Source organism: Taeniopygia guttata, chromosome 1A (genome assembly GCF_048771995.1).
Source record: "Taeniopygia guttata chromosome 1A, bTaeGut7.mat, whole genome shotgun sequence".
NCBI classification, from domain to species: domain Eukaryota; kingdom Metazoa; phylum Chordata; class Aves; order Passeriformes; family Estrildidae; genus Taeniopygia; species Taeniopygia guttata.
In genome coordinates this window covers 30,812,073-30,836,720 of record NC_133025.1, presented here as the reverse complement: position 1 = coordinate 30,836,720, position 24,648 = coordinate 30,812,073, and the positions used below count along the sequence as shown (strand labels likewise).

The 24,648-nt window shown below is 35.7% G+C and overlaps 1 long non-coding RNA gene across 2 annotated transcripts in view; it reads left to right on the top strand.

The window, feature by feature from the left end:
* Positions 1-9,667: 9,667 nt before the first annotated feature.
* Positions 9,668-24,648, top strand: part of LOC115491199 (uncharacterized) — a 79,707-nt gene continuing 64,726 nt past the window's right edge. Inside the window, exon 1 of one of the 2 annotated variants that reach the window (XR_012053104.1) lies at positions 9,668-14,904. This is a non-coding gene — a long non-coding RNA (uncharacterized lncRNA). The remainder of the gene's footprint in view (positions 14,905-24,648) is intronic. The other variant, XR_012053103.1, reaches the window with a different exon arrangement.

The window sequence follows — 24,648 nt, the reverse complement described above, 5'->3', positions numbered from 1 at the left end:
GCAGAGACCAATTTTTGAAACACACCATAAGAATTTTGCCAAAAGACAAGTAGTTATCCTCTCCAAAGCTAATCATTTTTTGTTCCATCTGCAGAGGCCAGGTAGATTCTCTCCCTGCTTTTTTCCCCCTTCAACTTCCTATGCAAAAAAGAATACAATTCTTAACTCCTTCAGCACTGAATTTCCTACTCCCTACAGCTATGCTAATTCAGATAGTAGACTTTATATTATTTTTATGGAGCAATGTCTTTTAAAAGTGACCTTTAAAATTGATTTTCTGTGATGCATGTAGATTGAATTTTCTGTTCTATTCTTCCCATACCTGAAACTGATCAAAATGTTTTGGAAGACACATAATCTTCTGTTATTCTAAGTCTGGAGATGTCTGTATATAATGAGCCCCTCTTTTTCTGTCTAGAGCTTTGTAGTACTGTCTATGACTGCAGACTTATTTTGTCTTGAAAAGCACTGCCTTCTCTACATTTGAACTCCATTATATATTAGAAACCCAAAGATCATTCCCCAAAAGAGCCAATCCAGAAACTGCTTGTTGGACAGTCTCATGAAGACTGAACTCTCTGGCAAGAGAGAGTTCAATCTATGACAAGACACAACTGCTTCCTTCAGAAACTGTTGCCTGGAAAAAATGTGATTACTGGGATGCATTCACTTGTCACGCTGCTTAGAGGTTGGAGCTTCTTGGTGGAAGGCAATATATATAGGTTTAATCTCTCCCTAGATAATTTATGCACGTCACATTTAGTGTAGGATTAAAACAAAATAATAATGCCAACAACATTATTCACCCACTATGAAACCTATCCAAAACTAACATTTTTAGCTGGATGCTTTGGATATCACTGTCAGCCCCAGCTAAGATATTGTTTCATTGGGAGGCGGTTTACTTGAGATATGAAAGCTGTTGATTTAAGCTTGTTGGAGTTGAACGGAAAGATATAATTCTCTGCTACATATTTGTATAGTGAGCTACATTCAAAGGGTAGCATTAGATGTGCTTTAAAAAAGTTGAGCCCTTCTTGATTATTTATGGGTTTAGCCTAAGGAAAGAATTTAGCACCTGAATCCAAAATGCATAATGAAGTCTCTTTAGCTTAAAAAAATAAAATAAATTAAAAAGGAAAACTGATTGGTCAAACCCATCATGTAAACTATTTCCCTCCAGGCCTTCATACAAAGAACATGTGACCCATAAATAGTTAAGCCTTGACAAGTTTAGTGACTTTCTGTATCAGCAGTAGCATTGCATCTTCACCCCTGCAACAGCTGGTGACACCTCCTACTTGTAACAGCTCTTCAGCTCTAAAGACAGCTGACACAGACTGGCCACAGCCATGGAATATTCTTAGCCTAGGGCCTGTGCCTGGAACAGTATCCTTGATTCCAAAGATACAGCAATGACTTTCCATTTTCTTTATATTTCAATTAATATGTTTGAAGTAATGAAAGAATATTGAAGCCCAGAATGTTGTTTTTAGAGCTTGTTACTGAGGGCATCTGTTACAGGTTCTGAGGTGTTGTAGACAAGACTTGTAGGTGTATTCAGGGTGGAAGACTTGCTGTATTAGTGCTGGAGGGGGTAGTAGGTTAGCAGGGGATTGCAGAGTGGAGAGAGCTCTGGGTGGGGGAATGGCCCTTGGTTCTTGCAATGCCAAGCATTTTCCAGAACAGTTAGTGGGTACATGTTAAAACCATGCCAGAGAGCATGTAAATTATTAAGCAGAATGAATGGCTGAGCTCATGGTTTGAGCTTGCTCTCTAGTCCTACTTTATTCAGCAGTGTAGATATAGAGAAATGAGATAAGGTTTTACTACTGGGGTCGTTTTCCCCTAATCCAAAGAATGTTCAAACATGAGTAAGTAAGGAGATAGAAGCAGATAACATCAGGCTGGTTTCAATAACAAGAACTGGGCAAAGGTAGCACAAAAGGCTCGATTTTTCCCTTTACAGCTGAAGTAAACTATTCTTTTACCCTCTACTTCATATACCTGTTTAGCAGATTTTTTTACAATGGGAATGCTGTAAGGACACCAGAGCAGAATTTCAAATTAGAAGAGAAAACCAGATCAAGAGGTGCAAAGAGAGAATTATGAATGTGTTATAGACCCAGAACTACAGAAGTGAATAAAGAGAAGATTTAAACAGGACTTTCATAAATACAACAGATTGCAATGACACCTTCATCCTAGGCCCACAATAGATCTTTGGGAGGACTATTAATGTCACTCCTATGGTATCACGGTTTTTTCAGGTATTTGTTTTAAATAGCAAATCCAAGTAATAAATTAGTCTAGAGATACATCAGTAAAACAGAACAGGTTCTTGACTTTTAAAGAGGAACTGACAACCATGTTTCTAGACAACCATGGTATCCAAATTTATTTCTCTTCAAAATTATTAAAGTGGGCATAATCTTTTGAAATATTTTGAGACAGTGCATATATAAAGTACAATAAAATGAGAAATTTACAAATGCATTCAAAATATAAGCATGGAAACATTGCCATTTATTTCATTATTTATAGATTTTTTTTATATTATCACTTAATTCTAAAACATAATTTTGTAGCTTTCAAACTTACCGTTCCTACCATTAGTATCATTCTTTGGCTGAAATTACCATAGTCAATTTTTTAAGGGCAACAGAGCAACAAGAGATTTTGCAGTTGGCAGTTTTCTGAAACAAATAATATGATACATAAAGGAAAAAAATCTAATTATATTAATTTCAATTAATTGTAATTATATTACAATTTAGTTGTAATAGTGTTTTTAAAACACAGAACACTGTTGTTACTTCTTGAAAAAATATTTTATTGTAATTTTCCTCACAACACTCCATGCTGATGGTTTGTGATGCATTTATTTAAAGGAATGTTAAATCACTTTTTAAAACATTATAGGTGATCATTACATTACACACTTATACTATTTATTCCAATAAGACAAATTTAATGCTGTGACTTTATCCTCAGCCATGTGCATTGACTGCAGTAGAAATGTAGATCTGTAAGGGCTGAACTTGTAGGTCATTCTCCATGCAGTGCTTTTACCTTTCAGTCCAGTATGATTTTTGAGACTTAGAATGAGAGTTACTTCACAGAATAATGTCCTGAAGTGAAGAAGAGCTGATCAAGCCTTTTGTCATTGAAAAATAAATCATTGGCCTGCTGATTTTAGAATCTCATGGATATGGCTTTATAGTGTCTTTCTGAGAAATATTATTTCTAATTTTTCAAAGGGATAAGCAAATCTGTAAGAAATATTTGCAGAGGAATCAAGATCCCAGGTTGGGAAGTAGGGATAAGATATAACTGTAACACACTTGATTCCTTTGATGATCCCCCCACTATAGCTCTCTCCTCTGGCAGGAGCACTAACCTATTATTTTTTAGTGCATTGACAGCCATATAAAGCTGCAAAGGTACTGAATCAAGTACATTATTTACTAGCAAAGATGACAGTTGGAAAAGCTTGAATGACAGCTCTAGGTTCTGCATTACATCTAAAGAAGAAAATCTGAGAACAAATCTGTCATAAGGGCTTTGTACTGTAAGGACTTCTCTTTCAGAACAAAGCCCATAGGGCTGCAATCACGTACTGATGAGCCTGAGAAATCCACATCTCCGTGACTAGGAGAAAAGATACTGTACTTCATCTTCCAATGGCCAGTTACAAGCCTAAATCCCAATAAACTTGACTTAAGTAGACTGTGCATATACTGTAATAAAAGGTTTTTAAAATGTCTTGCTTAAAAAGATCTCTGATCTGCATAGATGAGATGATGATGATTAGTCTTAGCCACACAGTCAAGTAATTTTTTAAGAGAATGGATTTTGTCCAGATTCTGCTTGCTGCTGTTTTGTGAGTTGCTGTCCTGGAGACTCTCAATACTGAGGAAACTAAATTAATTTCCTCAACTGCCTAGAGTTCTCTACCTCGTCCAACAATGACAAACATTGAGCCTATGTGCTATAAAACCACCTTTTTTTTTTTTTTTTATTTTATATGACAGAAAGCTATCTTGGAACTAAACAGCTTGCTGCAAGATTTGTTTTTTATTTTGTTGGGTTTATGTGATATTTTGAGATAGCAAGAGAGACTGCCCTGTACTGTAATCAGGCACTCTCCACAGGCAGTATTATTTGACAGTGCAACTGGGAAAGCCTTTCTCTGTCCTTGCATCTTAAAAGGCAGAGAACATGTTCAGATGAAGTATACAAATATGACTGTGATGAAATAAGAAAGGAAAAATGCACTGACAAGGACTGGAAGGCGTTGCTATAAGCTTTGGTGATGACATTTGCTTTGCATTAATCCTCTTCACCAAGGAAAGAAGGCACTTCATACAACAGATTGGTTCAGGGTGTTTGGGAGACTGAATCCCTCGTCAAGACAAGTGTGAATCATTTTTGTGAGAGAGGAATAAATAGGAAAGGGACAGCTGAGAATCAGAGAAATATTTCTCTGAGAGGCAGAGAGCCACATTCAATGTTGCCCGCCTCTGTGTTATTTAGAGCAGAATTTAAAATGTTGGCTTCATTCTGGATTTAAGAACAGAAATCCCATTTTGAGAAACAACAATGAAGTGAAATTGATATTATGTATAATTGTGTAAATAAGCCTGGTTATGCAGTAGCTGTAGTTTATTTAAGTAACTGCCATATTTCCAAGTTACTGGGAATGAATATCAGAATGCAGATATTTTCCATGATGACATAAATGTTTCATGCCTAATTTTCAAGTAGTTGTGGTAAAATAACTGGCATTTTTCCTGCTTATGTGACTGGATTCTTGTAGCATTCTTTAGTTAGCTGGTAAATCACCTGAACAATCCATCACACATCACAGGTCTTTTTATAGCTCATGGCCATACCCAAAGGAAGCTTGTCAATGGATGTCTTTCAGTAAAAAAAGGAGTGGCCATCTTGACTTCAGAAATGTAAGGCAAAGCTTTTGTTTGTTTCTTCAGCAAGATAAGTACATTCTACACATAGCCTTCATTTTTGCCTCAGAGATAATAAATTTACCATTATCTTCTATAAGTTTCTTATTTTGTAATTTACATTTTAATTTCATTTTTAAGGAAAAAGTGTAGAGAATCAGTAACAGATGAGCCCACATTTATTGAATAAAATTTTGAAAACTATAAAACCAGTAACTTATATCCAAGAAGTGCCTGATTTTTCTGATTAACAAGTATCAATATCGACTCCCAAAGTTGCAATTTCTATCAATATAAACTATATTAATGAAATAATTATATATTGCAAAATTGGTGAATGTAAATCTTCATGTTAAGATCTATATTTTATGGTATACCTTTTTATCAGTATATTTTCGAATACGGTAACGTAAAGTATTTCCACACAATAAAAGCTCACATTTGTAGGTGAATGAATGTTGAAAAACTGCAGATGAAATTCAAGACTGATAATAGCGCAGAAATGCACATAGAAAGAAAAATCAATCTTAGCTCTAGATACAACCACATGCATCAGTGTCATCATTTCCACATGAAAAGAGATCTAGGGAGGTTTTTGTGGTCATAGAGCAAAGCAGGGAACATAAATATACTAATGTGTAAAATTGGTATGTGCAGATAGCAACTATTTTGTTAATTTCTGAAAATACAAACACATCAATACAATACAAACACATAAAACCACCAAAACTGTCAAAAACATGGAGAAGGGTGTATGGCATCATGAGGTAAAAAAACTACTTAGGACAAGTGGAAAATTTAATTAAGATTTTTTTGTATTTCAAATTCTGATTGCTTTCCCTTCAGATATGTTATTTTCAGAGCATGTGCTTGGCATGTTTTTGTCAAAAGGACAAATAATTTAGTATATTCCAGGGTGGTCTTTAGGATTGTACATATTTTTCCTAAAAAATTGTTTGAAAACTAGACACTAAATTTAGTCTTAGCTATGCACTTTAGCTATGCCGTCTAATCAACAGGGGAAAATAGATGCTACAGAAAAGGCTGAGTTCACCTTAATATAGTAATCCAAAATTGCTCCAGTGAGTTGTCCTTGATGTGTCTAGTTTCATCCATCAATTCTAAAGATGGTTTACCGGGTCTAACTCAGCTACAGTAATATACTACTGGGTATTTCTGCCATACCTCTTTCTGCCATCACTTTGGCCTACAGCACGGTCCTGAAGAAATCCTCTATGATGATGGAAGGTTGATCAGCTTTCACTTCACTTCTGAGATAGTTTACTTGTCTGCTGGCCATTATTTTATCATACAAGCCTTTAACTAAGGAGCAATCAACTCGTTAGCAGTTCATAGAAGAAAAGCCTGGAAAAGCCGCAGAACAATCTGTTAGGGCTACTGATTGAACAAACTTATTCTAGCCCAAGCGCTAGCAAGGAGGGAGGAGAGTTTGCCTACTCTGTCCACTGCCTACCTCTCTGCAATCTACACTTATTGCAAAGCTTCTGCTGTTCCAAGAGTAATTAGTAATTACATGAGAAAACGAATTTTCAGTGGAGTGTGATGATTTGAATGGAATGGGAACACATGAAATACTAATAATATCTAACAGGTCATGAGTTAGTGAAATTAAGTTTCAGTTTCCTTGCAGAAACTGAAACTGATTTCATGCTGATTTCCTACCCTTGAAAAAAATCAGAATGCTTAAACCTGATGGCAAGGAGTTGTTTGTAAAGATGTAATTAAGGTTCAAAGCCAGCTGTAGCCAAAATATTGCAGTGTATATTTTTATGGGAATTTTCTGCATGATTTTATCAGTTAAGGCTGTAGTATTTCTAGTTTTATTGTTACCTGAGAAATCCATTTCCAGTATAGTTTGCTTGTGACAGTTCTCACCCATTGTAAGCACATAACACTTGTCCTTCAGACACTGCATAACCTTCCTGTCAGTTTTTGGGATGATTTAATAAAATCATTGTTGACTTTAGCATGCTTAATGGTCTGGAAAATTTTTGTATTAACAATTTGCATATTCCTAATGAAAGCACTGTGAGGTATTTCACTGTCAGCTGTTTGCCAGTCAGAAATATCACCTTGCAACATTTGGACAGAAAAGTTTTGGTTTTTTTCCATGTGCCCCTATTATATGTTTTTTCTTCTTGCTATTTTTTGCTTAGCATTGAGGCTGATGTGAAATGAGGTGCATATATAAGCCTTTTCTTTTATATTTTTGCATAAGATAGTAAGGTGGCAAACTTGAACTTTCTATGTTTAGTAGCACAAGTCCAAATTAAAAATACACGAATTTTATGTGGTTCAGTGAAAGCATACTCATATATTAAAAAAGAAAAATAAAGGTATCAGGACTAAGTGTAGATTTAGATACAGAAGGCTATTCAGTAGAGTTAATGAACATTATCCTTTTATTCTTAAGCACTGAATTTAAGAGTTATTTTATTCCAGGCCATTATTATTGTCTGTATCCGGCATAAACTGTGGAAAATGTACAGCGATTTGCATTTTATAAAAGAAAAGTTATGTTTGTGTTAGAATTAGAAATATGAAATATGTAGTAATTTCACTCTTGGAGTGTCCCTGTTGATATGGAAACTATTATATTTGTTTTTTTATTAAGTAGGAAAGATTATCTTTCATCTAACAAATGTCTTGCACTTTACTTTCTAATGAGACAAAATTCCTTCTACAGCAAATTTGGTTGTAAGGTTTGTCAGTAGAAGCCTGCCCTATTTAACATTGTTCTTTCTGGAACTTCTCTGTCTTGAGGTTATTACAGAATGCTATAGTTTTGGGGGTTTTCTTTTGTGACATTATTAGTACTGTGTCAGTACATATGACATCAACACTGGACTTAGAGAAAGCAAAAAAAAAGAAAACAAATTCTTTTCTCTTCCAAGAAGCTAGTGCACCGTCATGAATTCAGAACTAAAATATGGGTACTCAGCAGAACAGAAGAGGATCATTCTTAAGAAACAGTTTATTGCCAAGTTCAAATTAAATAAAATAATTTGAAATAACATACATTCCAGATTCTCCGTATAGGAATGTTTTCCTTTTCCAAGGTGAGGCCTGTTCATGCTCTATTTACTAATATTTTTTAAATCTTATTGCGTCTTCTCTCAAATTAATATCTAAAACATGAGACAACTGTACAAGCAGAAAAGGTTTGTCTTCACATCTCCTATTGCAATTAATTTTCTGCATATAGATAATAAATGAAGAAGAGAATTCAGCTTTACTGTGGTTCTTCACAGGCTTGAATTTTAGTTGCAGAACACTTAGTTTCCTTCTCTCTACAAGAATATATATGTCATTTATATGAAGAGAAGCAATTGTGTGGAGATACTGATGTTTTAGACAATAACCTGGCATGTACAAAGGGCAGGTGAGTTCAGAAAAGTCTCCACATTTTCAGTAAATATCAGACAGGTTCTTTAATCTGAGGATCCCTTTTCAGGCTGATTATCCACAACTTCCCAATGTTCAGTACTTTGTTAAGGGTCTATCACATGGCTGGGTGGCATAGCTTATGCTGAGTTTCTTCATCTTCTAAGTTAAGGACAGTTAAACCTTTCCTGCAGTCTTTATTTTATTAATTTCTTTAGGAGTTTTCTCTGAAAGTCTGACATTCCCATTTCTTTTTCAAGCATTCTTTTTCATACCTATATAACCTATCTATGGCCACCATTCTTCAACTTCCTATCAAGCTTACCCATTGAAAAAACAGACTGATCCAAATCAGTTTTCTCCCAGGTCCTATGTTAAAAAGACAATTACTCTTATTTGAGTTATATTACCCTTAATTGAATTCTAACAATTTCTTTCTGTCCTTGACAGATTGCTCCATCTGTACAACATACTGAAATACATGTGCTTCACAAGCATGGCCATGAACAAAAGTTGGTTGATAAGTGTATCTTCTCCTTCCACGGAAAAGGACAGGCAAGGGAGGAGCATAATTTGCAGTGCCTCTCTTCAGAAGGAAGTTTACAGCTCTAGTCTTGAATTAAAGAGCCAGTTAAACAGCTGAGAGACATGGAGTCCACAGCTCTGCCTGTTGTCTTAGGGTGGGTGGGTGGGTGTGTACATGTGTGAACCTGTTCCAAAAGAACAGTGCCTGTTTTAAAAACCTTTGGTTCTGTCACATATTTCCTAAACTGGACACACAGGTAGTTTCAATAAGAAATAATAGCTGTCTTTAAAATATTCAGTTGCTTAGCTTTTGATAAACTACAACATAAATTTTTCCTCCATTTTTCTGAAAATTATTATTAGCAAAACTGAAAGCGAAAAATGAGACTGTGACATATAAGGTCAGACTTGCTCCTAAATATAATTTGCTCTTAGCATGATGGTATTACTGTTATGTCATTTATGACATTTCTATGAATAAATAGTTCATATTATAAGAAAATCTATTTCCATTCCAAGTGATACTTTTTCATTTTTTTTCCCTAGAAATATTCAACCAGAACATGATTTACAAGTACTACCTAGTTTTTATGTTGCAGGGTCTTTTTTTCTGTTATATATTTACATACACACATTCATATATGTATAAGCATACATATATTCATATATAATTTTCTACAGTTTTCAATCTGCCAGTTTGAATTATGAAATCATATAACTGTTGCAAACAGAGCAAGCAATTCTTTTTGCATCAAAAAAGACTCAATATACAAACTTATGATGATCATAAGAACATCTCTTTACAGTGAAAATATTACTATTGCAAATATTAAGTTACAGTGACAAGGTCCCCTTTGCAATGTGGCTTTATATACTTCTTCAATCTTTCATAATATCACCATTCTGTGAAAATGCTGTCAAAGAAATGAATGCAGTAAGCTTTTAGGTAGCCCTGGAATCACTATGTGTAGAGCTCCAATGTAGAGCTCTACACTACGTAGATTGTAGAAGCATACCAAAGGAGAGGTATAGAAGTAAAAGAGAAAGAAAATCCTTATGTTCTTTCCACATATGAGGCTCTAGGAAGCATATCCTTGAATGAATAAGAAAAATCAAGCTGCAGTCATTAGACATCAATGTTATTTTAGAGCAGCTACTGCAGATGGAAGGAATTTCTGTTAACCAACAAGAAAGGAAATCACTTCGAGCAGGCAGGTATAATTGCAGAGGAAAAACTGTGCCTCACAAAATATTTAGCCTTTTGCCATCATGAAAGTCTTTCTTCTGTTTTCCAGGTCTGGATGGTGAATGCCATATTTTTATAGAGATTACATGGAACTGCAAAATTTCTAAGCAATTGGGTTTTGTGTCTACCTGCTCTTATTCAGAAATACATCCATTCTTCCAAAAAAGTTTGGTGGCTTTTTCTTTCATAAGAAAACATTGCATTTAACAGGATAAACATTATATGTTTACACAGGTGAATAAATATTTCACAGGGGAAATATGAAATAGGTTTTCCATTGAGATGGTCTGGAATAGTTGGAAGCTATTTACATTTACATTTCATTTACATTTACATTTCATTTACATTTACATTTACATAGCACCCTCTCTCTTAGTGAGTGGGAGGTATTGTAATAGTGTCAATTTACTGCTGATAAAGCTGTATTCTTTGACAGAACTCCATATGCTCTATTAAGACCAAAAGTACAGAGAAAGAAAGTAACTCCAGAGAAACATGCTTTAGCATACAAAGTTTTCTCTTGTCTGTAGCTGTTTTGTTTTATTTTGTTTTGTTTTCTGGTTTTTGTGGTTTTTTCTTTGTTTGTTTGTTGGTGTGGTTTTTTTTAAGCGGGTTGTTTGTTGGGGGCTTTTCCCTCACAGAAATTCCTTAGCAATAGAAAGAGTAACTCTGATGCTAATGAGGATTTCTATACTGGCAACAGAAAATATAGTGTTGTCAGAGTGTCTGCTTCCATCATGAATTTCCTAGGGGACCAGTATGAAATCAAATTAGTTAGCAGTCACAGCCAGTGCATAGCAGGTTCCCCTAAAATTCAATTTTCAGTAAAAGCAGCCTCATCTCTTGGCAATATCACTGGGTTCCATAGGAGATATGAAGGCCAAATGCATTGGGGATTTTGTTGTTGAAATAATTTTTATCAAAATATTGTTACTGTTGTTCTTATTTTCTCTCATAAGTGAAGACTAGGCTGTCTTTCAAGTAGCAAAGTATTCTGTACCATCTCACATTCTATGAATTTTTATGGTATAATTTCAAACTAAGAGTTATATCAAGAGTTTGACATAGAATAAATTTTTTAATTCCTTTTTTTTGTTCTTAATTTCTGTCCTCAGGCAAAAGTAAATAATACAATTCAACACTGGATTTCCCATTGGATTATTGCAGTAACCTTTTAAAGTATAAGGAATATGTTATAGCTCAGAAAGGCACCACAAAACTTTTCTACGTAGATATCGTAGTGTAACATATTTTGATATATCATCTTATTTAAATTCCTGCTTGGGTAACCAGATTCAGAATAACAAATTTCTCTGTGTTTCAACCGAGAATTTCAAGGCTGTTTGTGAGGTGAAGTGTGGGTCTCCTGCTGACAGTACTGGAGACTGCAGGGGCTTCATTATATACAGTATCTGTAGAAGAACAGGCACGTTTATAGATGGTATCTAGAGGAATGGCTCAACAGGGAAAGATTTGAGTTACACAATGATCAAGTATATCAGGATTAGCAGGATAACAGGGTGCAAACAGAAATGTGGTTTGCTGAGTTTTTTGAATTGAAGAATTCTTTCGAGAATCTCAGAGTATTGCAATAAGTCATTCATGAACCAACATGTACAATCAACAGTCTAATCTGAGGCAAAGGAGCAAATCGGTAAACAAGACTGCCCAAAATGTGGGTATCATAGTAATTGAAGGATGTGACCAATAGTTTTGATTTTTTCATCATGCTTTCAACTGAAATATGTTCCTTGATCCTGGGTGGTAGAACTTGGATTAATAGTAGTCAAATATTTATGATATCTCTGCCATTATAATCCAGCTTTATAAATAGAGGGGAAGTGTCATTAAAGTTTATGACTTGGCAGTTTCTAATACACAGTTGAATGTTCTGCTTAAAAAAAAATCTGGGGAATAAAAAACCTAAACTTGCACGCTTTTGAAATGCATCTAAAAATATTACATCATGTTTCTTGGGGCTTCCATATAGATATTTCAGTATTAAACAGGGAAAAATGTGATTCATTTCCAGAAACAGTGTGAAAGTTGTTGCAATGGTCAGTTTGTGTGAGCACAGTTTGAATCATTTACAAACTATGACTTGGTACAAGGTGATTTTCATCATTATGAATATTGGATAAATTTTGGTTCAAGCTTTTGAAAACTGATCTCTTTTTTACTTGATAACACAGTTGTTATTAAAAAGATTAAAAGCATCCTCAACATAGTACAAGAGGCTAAGCTGACAAGATAGGAATGAAAGAGAGACTGGCCAAAGGTTGCATGTGGATTTGAGTGACAAGAGTAATAGAAGTTTCAAAGTTTTGTCAGGTTAGAATCTTTGGCAACATTAAGGTTACTTGTCCCTTCAATCTTGCACTACCTGCAGTTTCTTAATCATTTGCAGTTCCTGTACATCAGTACTTTTCATACATCTCTCTGAAAAAATCCAAAAAACATGGTGGATAAACAGAAGCATTAATGAATAAAGCAAGGATACTTGCCAAGCTTATTTTTATATTTTTCCCTGGGTCCTTTGCACAGTTTAATGACTAGAGGCATAATTCATCTGATATTTTATGAGAAATTTAGCATAATAATTCACTAATTTTTTTCTATGTTTACATCACGAGGTTACACATGACTGACAACACATTTTCTAGGACCACTGGAAATATGCTAGAGAGTACCCATAAAGAGGCTTTCTCCCTGAAGATATTTTGATAGATTTATGTGCATGATGCAATATCATGCAGGAATAACCAAATGTGTTTTGAGAGACCTAGTTTGGTTACTTCCTTATCTGACCATTGTTTAACCCATGTTAACATATCTTATTACTTAGACCCTTGGACTTTCTCCTGCTTTGCACATCAAAGTACAAAGTTTCACATGTCCTATTCAGTTGTATTTTGACAAAAAAATTCAGGTGGGGACATTTTAGCACTGTTTCGGAAAATATTGTTTTACAAGGGTCTCAGGTAGTGTTTTTCTGACTATTTTTGCAGGTTTCACCTTATGCAAAAAAATATGCTTGCAATACCTTAAAAATTAAAAGCTGACCCCTGAAACAAACTGATAAGAGCTGATTGTGAGACAGATGATCTAGACAGGACTGTAAAATACTTCCAAGGGTTCTGCTATAATGTCTCCATCATAGGCCTCTTGACTTCAAGAAATAAGAACATTCCACAAATGGGACTTCTCTTGGACAAAATGTGAAATCTCATGGTTTTTCCATCTGATATTCTTAGTTCAAAAGATAGGTTTACTACTATCTGGGAATTTGGATAGAGTTTATGCATTGTAAGTTAATCCTTGTCTATACTGTTAATTAAGGGCTATATAATCTATGACACAGGAATAAACTTGATTTCTGTGACACATCCCTTCTGGTACTATCCAAGTTTCCCATTACTGTACATCTGGATCTTTTAAGCATGCAGATGAAGAAAAAAGATAGGCATAAATCATTTAGAAATGTATCAATAGTAGTATTGGATAATTACTGAAATCTACTCACAGTTCTGCTCATACGTAAATTTGTGGTGAGAGTTCAGAATGGAAAGATTTTTCTGAATGGTGGAAAGAACGGCAGCAGTTGCTGAACCATAGTTCTGTTGCAGATGGATTTACAGGCAGGTGCAACTACAATCTTTATTAAACAGGTGCCATGTTTGTCTTTTAAAAGGATGCTCAATTCAATGCAGACATTCTCTGACTAAAGCAAGCTTTTCATTAAATTCGAGTTAAGGTTGCCCATGTATTTGTGCCCTACTTAAGAATTAGGGTCAGTGAAATGTAACATTTTAAAATCAGAAAATTCTGAATCACAGGACATGGAGTTGTTAATCTGCCACTTTTGAGAAATGTCTTTAAAAATCCACAGTTTTACAGACTCACACCTAGTCTTGGCTAGCAAGGTCGATTTGAGAACAAACAGAATGATATCTAACAATTTTTTTTTACCTTTCTGCAGGTAAAAGTGTGGCTAAAGGAACTACAGTCAGTTGAAGCTATCCCTAACAGATGTAACAGCGGGTTATAACTAGGAAGTAACCCCAAATAGGCAGTGCTTTACACTCCCTTTATATATTTCCATAAATTAAGTGATGTTTCTGCTGGATTTTTAACTCTCACAGCACTGAAAGATCTATGTCAAGAGATGGCTTGATTTTTTTGCACTGATACTGGATTAAGACACACATACACATCTCCTTCCTTGAATAAAGGCAGTACAGGCTCAGACGTAGATCTCCTTACACTGCCAAGCTTCTCCAACTAATCCCTTCACTATTCAATATCCCTGCACTTGTGAATCCAGTTGAAATTCATGTGGATTTTTGCCAGCAAGTGAGGAAGGATACAGTCAATATTTCACTCATATTTTTGCATTCTCTTTCCAGATATTCATCAATTTGGGTTACATATGCATCAACTCCTTGTTTCCTGGCTTTCAGATATCTGAAAGTCAGTGGATTAAACATTCTGGGAAGGAATACGACTGTACTGATATTTTAGATCCTGGTAAAAGACATTTTTGTCAAACATTTGTTATGTAGCACACGCTTCAGATCCAAACAAACACGATTTTACTGCATGCCAAGGTAAGTTGCCAAGAAATGTTTTACACAGAGTGTGGAAAAACCAGGAGGGGGTATTATGTAGCTGTTAGGAGCTGCTGTAAATTCTTGAGGTCATTAAAAAAGTTTGCGGAATACAGCAAAGTAAAAAGAATGCACAGGATTCAGTGAGAAGAATAAGGTAAGGTCAGAAGATATTTTCTTGATTTAAAGCCCTGGAGTTGGGATCTGAAGTAGATAACAGATAAAAAGGGTTTCTCTGTAGTGCTTGCTGTTGGCAGTGATTATTGGTGTCCTGGGACTAAGCAGTAGGAAACAGAGACATTGTGAATACCAGAGGGAGCAGGATCAAGAACAGAATCTGCAAGAATTTCAGCAGACAGTTTAGCCCAAAAGTGAAATATAGTTTAATGGATTTCTTTTGAACTGGGGGATGTCTGTGGCATTGTTTTGTATTAAGAAAAATGAACAGCTTTGTTCTCTGTTTGTCCTAGAAATCTGGGACTTGGGAGAGAAATATACTGCCAAACCACCAGTCAGCCAGCAAAATATGAAAAGAGACTATGATAACTCATCCAGGATCCAGTAGGGCCCATGGAAGCAAAACCAGAATAAGTTAGAAAATGCATCATTCATCTCTGAAGCAGCTACACTCATGCAATGACATTGTACAAGAGATGATTACTGATGAGGTGATAAAAGGCAGTAGGAAGCCATGAATAAATATATCCATGGAAAGTCACAAACACATGATTCATCAAAAAGGAGTATCTTTAGAAACATTTCACTGTTCAAACTGTTATGCAAGGTTTCCTTTAGGAAAAAATTTCTAAGCATGAAACCAAATCAGTTCATTTTTCCTGTCTCTTAACAAAATAATCCTCTAATTTTTACCTTAAAAAGATACTCCATAGTAAAAAAACCCCAAAAAACCAAAACCAAGCTGTTAAAAAAATAATCCAACTATGCATTTGCTAAAGTTTTCAAACTTTATAATATTATGAAAATGAAACAGCAGATTGACACATAGTTTGAATCATAAGATACAAGGTAGGTATTTTAATGTTGCAAGAAAATTACAAATAAATCTTCAGTTTTTATCTACAAAGACAGCTACTGAAATTGCACAACTACAATTAGCAATAAATAATAAATTATAAAGATAAATAGTTGAGAATGGCTCTAGCTGATGAAAATTCTGGCTGCAAGAAAGAGAGAAGAAAGGGAAAATAAAAAAAAAGAAAACAAAACCCACAGATGTTTAAACATTAATTTGACTTCAGACAAAATCTTCAGAGTTCCAGATCTCACCCAATAACCCTACAAATAAGATTTTGTCTCAACAGAGTTTTAGAAGTGCATGGTGGATAATAGTGTGAATCTGAAAAAGTAATAAAATCCATCAATATCAGATGTTTTAATACTGGCTTTTTTACTGTAACACAGAGACTGCATGTGAATATAATATTTCTACACCTGTAGTTAGGGAGCTGACTGTAGAGCTAGATTGGTGGTGTGTGCGTTTAACTGTGTGATTGGAATAGTGGTGCTACACAGAAAAATTATTACCAATTTCTGGTGACTGGGGGTACTAAGGATTTCTGGATTGTAATTTAATTTCTGATGTGGACAACGCTGCGTACCACAGTATGAAGATTGCTGTCTCAGATGAACTCTTCAAGTTTGCATCCTCAACAACTTATGCCCTCAAATAAAGTTTTCATCACAGAGTCTATGTGTTTATCCTTTCTTATGTAAACTATCCTTCCCATACTATAATTCATTTTTTGTAGGCCATTATCATCAGTATTTAAATGACACCTTCCTCACTCACAAGAAAAGGATGTAAAATTAATCCAGAGATCTTTTCTGTCTTAAAGAATGGCTACTCATCAAATGTACTTTATGTAAAGCGTAAAAAAAATATTTTTTATTTTTCTTGTTTGTAATATTAACTCTCATTTAAATTCTGAATAAAGCAAAAACAACCTCAGAAAATATGCACCCTCTAAAAACTCCTGACTTTACAGTATCCACTGTTAATGTGGATGGATACTTTGTGCTTATACTTTGTTTGCATGTCGAGCTTGAAGTTTTATTTGTTCTTTGCTTTCTTTAAATCTAAGATAACTCCTTAAAGGAATTTTTCAGTGTTGACAATAAAGAAAAATCTGTTCTATTTATTTTTAGATAATGTAGACACATTCAAAGTTTCCTATCAGAATAAATAATCATTGAATTCATATTGCTTCTATTATCTTTAGTTATTTTTCCATATGGAAAGTTTAGCCAGTGCTTAAGCTTCATTAAAAAGGTTGTGACTACTATAAAGATACGACTTATTATAAAGTCATTAATAAATAATTTTCCTAACCATTAGCAAGTATGAGCAGAAGGAAGTGGGTTTTGGCATCACACATTTTATGAAACATTTCTGCCATGGATTCTAAATTATGTAAACAGCTGCTTAAAAATATGCACTTTTTTCCCATTAAGATTTCTGTTTATATTGTATGTGTATTACAATAGCATCTAAGCAATAAGAACATAATATTAAAATTAGGGAGTATCCTTAAATTCTAGAATAGTACATTTTATTACTTAAAACAAAACTAAAACCCAAACCAAAAGAAAACTCTGCACAATTAAACATTTATTGGTTGGAATTGAAAAATCTTTTAACGATGACAAGTACTATTTATTATTCATGTCAAAAAAAGAATACTAGAGGTCTTAAATCATGGAAGAAAAAGCAGAAACTAAAACCCAGGCACCTACTGATCTTAGATTACTTTTCACAATTACCCACAGACTAGCAGTTTTCAGAATTGAGTGTATCTTCATGGACAATAGGGTGATAACAGCTGCTAAAATAAAATGGATTATGGTTGTATAGGGATTTGTAAATAATCAACAGTACTATAAAGAGAGTTAGTCTCAGCAAACTGAGACTCATTGCTGGCACCTCCAGGGAAAGCGTGAATGCCAACAGAATGTGCAACTTGCTCCTTTAAATTAGCTTTTCCATGTGTAGTGTGGGAGTTATATATAGAGGTTATCAAAGATTAGGTGATCCATTTGGTCTGGTTGTGCATCATGTGTGATCAGAATCAAATAATCAAAATAAAATGGAACCAGCAGTGCATTAAAGAGGGGAATAGAAAGCCCAGTCTATGTAGTGAATCTCATTTATCTGTTTTGAACAATAAAGGCTCTCTCCTGAAAAGCCCTTTCAGGAAATGAAGGACCTGACAAAGTCAGGGATCTATGTTTTAGCACTTATGTACATTAGAGCAAACTCTTAATCAAGATATGCTACACCATTATGAAACTGAGCTTGCTTACACTGTAGACTGTATTTCAGTCAGCCTCCTCATATAAAGGAAATCAACCTGTTCAGACAACAGATGTATAAAAGGCAAAAGTCTTATGGAAATATCATCTTGTCTTTAATCACTCATTTTCAGAAGATTAACTATAATTAATATTAATTGGCCACACCCTTTTTCAAAGCAATACATAGATTTTGAAATTTAATATATCTCAGGATCTTCCACTCTTACCCACTCTTGTGTCATATATCACAGCAACTATTTCTCCTTTGGGCAAGCAGCTGTGAGGAGAGAGAAACGTGGGCTCTACTAAATTTTTTTGCACACTGCTTTTTGTGCCCTGAAAGAAGAAAAACCCAACATGATACAGATTCTAAATCCTTATCTACATAGCAGTTTGTGCATGTATACTAATTTAGGCAAATTTTCTAGCTCTTTGCAGCTATTCTAACCTGGTGAGGGGTGCTATGGCTAAGTCATTCATAGAATCATAGAATATCCATGGAATACCCACTAATGTCATTAAATTTGAACTCCTGGCCCTTCACAGGACCATACTAACATTCACACCATGTGCCTGAGAGTGTTGTCCATATGTTTCTTGAACTCTGGCAGCCTCAGTGCTGTAGCCTGGGGAGCCTGTTTGAGAGCCCAGCCACCCTCTGGGTAAAGAGCCTTTTTCTAATGCTGATCTAACTGGCCCTCCCATCCCCACCCCTCTACCCAATGGAGCTTCAAACCATTCCCTTGGGTCCTATCCTGATCAGCAGAGAGAAGATTAGCAGTGTCTAATGCATTAGCAGTGCCTAATCCTCCTTGAGAGGGATGCTCATGACTACAAGGTAAATTAATCTCCACGGGTCTGCTGAAGCAAATGTGGAATGCCAGAAATGGAGGTGCAAGAGAAGATGTCAGAAACAGAAGTGGTAGTGGAACAAAAACCAATATTTTGTCATGAAAATGAAAACACTTAGATAAATAGGTTTTATCCAAAATTAACAATTAACATGTAAACTTTTCGATTCAATATCTCTGTCTACTCAGTGCAGCTTACTGTGCTTCTTTTCTCTGCAGTGCTCTTCAAGGTAACTTTACTTGTATTTTAAATAAATCAAATAATTAACAGACATCTTAAACATCTAAGACAGCCCACTATAATTTTATTTATCATTTAGTGTTTTAAATAAGTATTTTTTTTTCAAAATTCCCTGAAAGATTCCAGGCATATCTAGTAATTTATTACAGACTGACAATTACTGAAGAGAATGTTTTAAAGATTGTAAAACTGGCCACTCAAAATTTTGATAAATGTAATTTCTGTTTATCTGTTTAACCTTGTTTAGATTATATGTGGATTTTGATAAAGTGTTTATGATAAAATTACTATCCAGTTTTCTGCCTTCCCAATGAAAACAGCATGCTGTGCAAAGGCTCTAATACATACTGATAAAGCAACAATAGTGATAAACTGATAAATAGTGATAAAGCAATAATTTAAATTCCATATTAAGTAAAGGGAGGGAGAAACACATTTGCAGAAAAGGTCTATTTTACTGAGGGTGGCGTCTGATATTGTAGATATCCTGTTTCTTTATCTTAGACTGTATGTCCCATCTGCATGATGGTGTTGGCTTATTGGCTTTTTTGTTTGTTTTACTGATTGTTTTTTAACCCCAACTGTTCATGGGATTAACGTGTGAGAAATATTTTTACATTTATATAAGTTAGATTGCTTTTTTCCTGCTATTTTTGTCATTAAATAAGGCCTCAAAAACTGCAGAGTTAGTAGATGACATGCAGCAGAACTGGGAGTTATACATTGGAAGTTATGAAATCTGATTTCCTTCAGACACACTGAATTTTCTTTTTTCTTTTTTTTCTTTTTTTTTTTTTTGTGTGTTGTTTTGTGGTTTTTTTGTTTGTTTTTTTTTTTTCTCTCAAACACAGAACATTTAGCCTTCACAGAGAAGGGTCCAGTCTTAAGCTAGGTATCTACATACTATTTTCAGGAGTTAAAGAAAAATAGGAAATAGGATTAGGAAATCCATCTAAGGAAATAATTATGGATGCTCACATGAAATGAAGCACAGGATTCATGACCTTCATAACAGATTCTAAGATTTCCTGGGTCAATAGGATCTTCAACACCTTTCTTAAAATTGAGTCATTCTCATTATTCCTGTGGACATAAAATAGAAAATAGAAGAGAAAGTCAGACTGAAGTGGTTTATTTGGATACTCAGCTGGGAGTGACGTGATTCTAATTCTGTCTATTAAGCATGATAGCTACTGGAGTGCCAGCTGAGATGTACTTAAGTTCTCACAGGATAAACTGAGTTGGAAGGGAGCAACAGGGATCATCGAGTCCACCTCTTGGCCATGCACAGCAGCATCCCCAAGAGTTTAGTGGAACTCACCATTTATCTGCAAGGTAGTGAAGTGCTCCTCTTCTGCATGAAAGGAGGAGCAGCAGGAGAAAGCAACAATTTTAAAGGCAGAGACTACTCAAGAAAGATATATTTCCAAAACTGAACATTACAGATCTAGCATACATAGATACTGGAAAGCGACCTGTTGCTGTGTCTGAAGACACAGTAAGTACCGTGAAGAATAACCCTGGTCTTGATCAACATGCAAAGATTCAGACTGGAAACCTAGAGCATCGTTCCTACTTCACATGATTTCAGCTAGGTGTGAAGATAAAAGAGATATTGATAAGATAGATCTCATAATTGTTTGTGAACAGGAAATACTGATGCCAATGGACCAGGCACATGCGTTTTTGTTGTGCTTTTGGGTGATTTTGGGCAGGGTGTTTTGGTTTGGATTTTGTGTTTCTTTTAAAAAGCTGCTATACTCTAGGACAAAAGTACTTAGAGAGACAAAAATATCTTTCCAAGACACCATTAATAGAAGAGGTAATGTATCAGCAGATTACGAAACAGAGGAGAGAAGGTAATTTTCCTGGAATACATGTAGTAAAAATAGTGCCATGCTCAAAAGAAATCTCTCAATGATAATTTAGGTAGATCTGTGGCATCTAATATTCTAGGAAGTGCAGTAGCTATATTCCACTGTGAGGAGATGGTTACAAAGAATTTGTCCAACTATGGTAAAAATATATCACCCCCTAGGTACTGAAGAAGAGATTTTTTGGCAAAAAAAATATATGTGCAATATACTGTATTCCTCAAGAAATTTTTTATTTGAAAAGAAATTTGTTTTGCTTGGAGAACTATGGCTTTGCTGGCTTACATTCGGACTTAGCTTTGTACCTGAAATACAGTCCCAAATAATATGGTTGAAGCTGTTCAGATTATTAAGGTATAACACAGAGGATAATATAAGACAAGATGAAACAATATGGGAATTTAACTAAACACTTTGGTAAATTCTGAAACTAGTTAATGTAGCAGATTTAAAACACAACAACAAAGACTAAATAAAGCATATAATGAGGAAGAAGTGTCTGGTGGGGTATGCCAACAGAGTAGAATTGATTCCTTCTATAGAAAGATAATTATATCTAAAAATTTGTGGCAAGATATATTTTTTACCTATTCAGTTGCTTTATTAAGGGTCTTTCTTAATAAGTTCAGAACAGGGAAGAGATTTCATCAAAACAAGAAGCTTGACATTCTTATACAATTCCAGCAGAAGACAATGGTCCTGACACTCAGGCACAGTAAGTGCCAGACAAGGCTGTCGCCTGATGCTTGTAAGTGGGGCCTCAGGGCAACTTGCACAAAGGCAGAACAACCACTTGAGACCTGAGCATGTTTCCAAACCATGGACTGACTGAACAGAGGTGTGCAAAACCAGAAAAAGTATCTCCAGCTTTACTGCATGCAAGGAAGGATACATGTTGCTTCTTTTTCCTGAGGGAGACCAGTTTAATAGAAAAGGATCATAAGTTTTGAAAGATGACTGCAAAGAAGAAGTTAAAAATGGCTTCTGAATTTTAGAAACTTTCAGTTTCAGTGGTGAAATTTACAAGCAGAGATGGAACAGGAAAAGACTTTGTGGGAACAGGAAGCTTGTTATAAGCATGGGATAGAAATGAGGTAGGAAGACATGAAGGTGTGATACTGGAGCTGGGTGAGCCTGTTCAGAATAAAGTCCTCTCCCAGAGGATATGGTCTGTCACTGCAGAAGCCACAACAAAGAATCAAACTGCCAAAGGTAGTGATGGTTATTAATATCTTGCCCTTATAATGACTTTGAAGCAGATATTTCTGACACAGATGATACTGTGTTTAAGAACAACAGACTTTATTCTGTGTTGATTTCTGGTTGTAATTTTCTACATTCTGGTAGTGCCAGAAACACAAATGTTTAGCACAGACTTGGGTTGGCTACATTTGTGGTTAAATTACAGAGTAATTCAATCTGATCCTTTCACCTGTTCCAGTGTTCAAGTGAAATCAGAAATCAGACCCTTAAACTCTTTAGCCAAAAGTTACACTACTGTATGGTGTTGTAAATACTATAGAAGATTGGGTGGGGAATGCTGTATAGGGATATAAGAATATATAAGGAAGGGGGATAAAGATAGGCAGAGACAGGCCCAATATATAAATTCTGTTAACATCATAGAACTGGGTTTATGTGCATGTTATTGAAATTCAAATAAACATAAGAATAGGGTAAAAAAATAGGAAGCTTTGAGGAATTTTGCCTTATTATGGGGAGGAGGTAGATAAGCAAAAGCAACTACATAAAGAATGGAAAATATTTTCAGAGCCTTAATTAAGAGAAGACAGGAAAGAGGTGGACCCTGTATGCCTGTCTTCTAAAAAAGAAACAGTCAGAGAGTGAAAAGGATCAAAGGAGGTGCCGAGGTACAAGACACAGAGCAAATATGCAGCAGGGTGTGTTGCCTCTTTGTAAAGGGTTGTTGAAGGGCAAGTAATGTGTAACTTAATGTTGCAAGGCAACACCTCTGGAACATTCTTGCAAAACTGGTTTGGCTTCTGTACACAAGGAGATCCAATTTGGATACAAGGACAGCTGCAGACCTTTCCTCTTCCTTCTCAAATCTTAGAAAAATATTTGTAGTTTACTTGATAAATAACAAAGATTTGCCTTAGAAATTAGTCCAGAAATTTTGTTACTTACAGAAAAGCTGCAGGTTCAGGGCTGGTTCCTGTATCTGTGAAGGCCACGGGAAGCTGCTGTGTCCACTGCAGCCCCTGCCCTGCTGAGATGGTTGGCTTTTCTGTCAGGGGAGCTAGGATGTGTCTGGTGTGTGACAAGGTCTTGTCTTGGATATATACTGGGGAAAACGAGAACTTGGAGTGAGCAATGGGGCACACCATCCTTCAGGGCCAGTGCTTAGTCAGAGACATTAACAGAGTTAGAGACATTAACACTTAACAACTTTACTTTCCCCTGGAGGCTGCCCAGTTTCTAACTGCTTAGTCTAATCCTTAATTTTCAGTCCAGTTCTAAGGAACCTAATCTGACAGCACCTGTATTATTTCTTCTGTTTCATTACCAAATGTACTCTTGTCTGCTCAGCAGCTCCATTCCCTGAAGCCTTGCTAATTGCCAGTTATTTTCTCCTCATTTTCTTTATTTCACTTGGGATATTTTTCAGTCTCTGAAAGATCTGTACCACAATCTGCTCTATCATCTATTTATTTGTTTCCATTTTTCCTTGATGAACCTAGGATTTGGATCTTGTCTCCTCTTTTAGGTCAATGCTTGGATGTCCTCCTCCACATTTCTTGCAGGCTGGAGAAGCAGGGTGTACCACAGCCTGTGAAGAGACAGATTCCCTTTTATTTTTTCTAGTTCTAGCACTTGTGCAATCCTACTCCTACTTTCCTGATGGTGAAAATTGCTAAATGGAAAATCTGGCTTTCCATTTAGTGACTCCATAATTTCAGTTTATATTTAGGTTATATGAGCCCAGTGCTGAGCCCATGACTCACTGCAGAAGCTGTGAAAGAACATATGGTCTAGAAAATCTCTGAAGGTATGAGGGGACTGAGCACAGTAAACTGCCCCACAGATCTGGTGTCTTCACTGGCTTGTCTGAAGCTGTGATAAATTCAAAAGTGCTAGGAATCTTTGTTTCCTCTGGAAAATTATTATTAACTCCACTGCATTCTATAGGTGCTGCCAGGCCCCTGAGAGCACTAAGATGCCCTACCCACCCTCAGCTGAGGCCCTTCCCCCACACCCTGCCCAGGACTCCCATTTCAGCTCAGGTTGGCCATCCTGATTTAAGCTATGACATAGTTGTGACTGTGTGACAACCTTCTTCTGGCCTTGTCTGCTGGCTGGATCCCCTGTACAGACTCCAGCCCCAGAGTTTCCTAGTTCATCACTTGCTTTGCCTGTGACTGTCTGAAGGCTCTATTAGCATCTCTAACACAGAGCAGAGCAACCACTGGGAGTTTCTCAGCCTCAAGGGAACAGCCATCCCTTGCTAGAGCCCTGACACCCATTTGGCCAGTCTGAAGGTCAAAAGGAAAAGACATCTATAAAATGCCAGTGTTAAAACAGAGCAATGATACTAAAATTGTACGGAATCACCTCAAGTTATCTTTTCTTCCGGCAGAGCTTCTCAGTGTGCAGCTCCATGG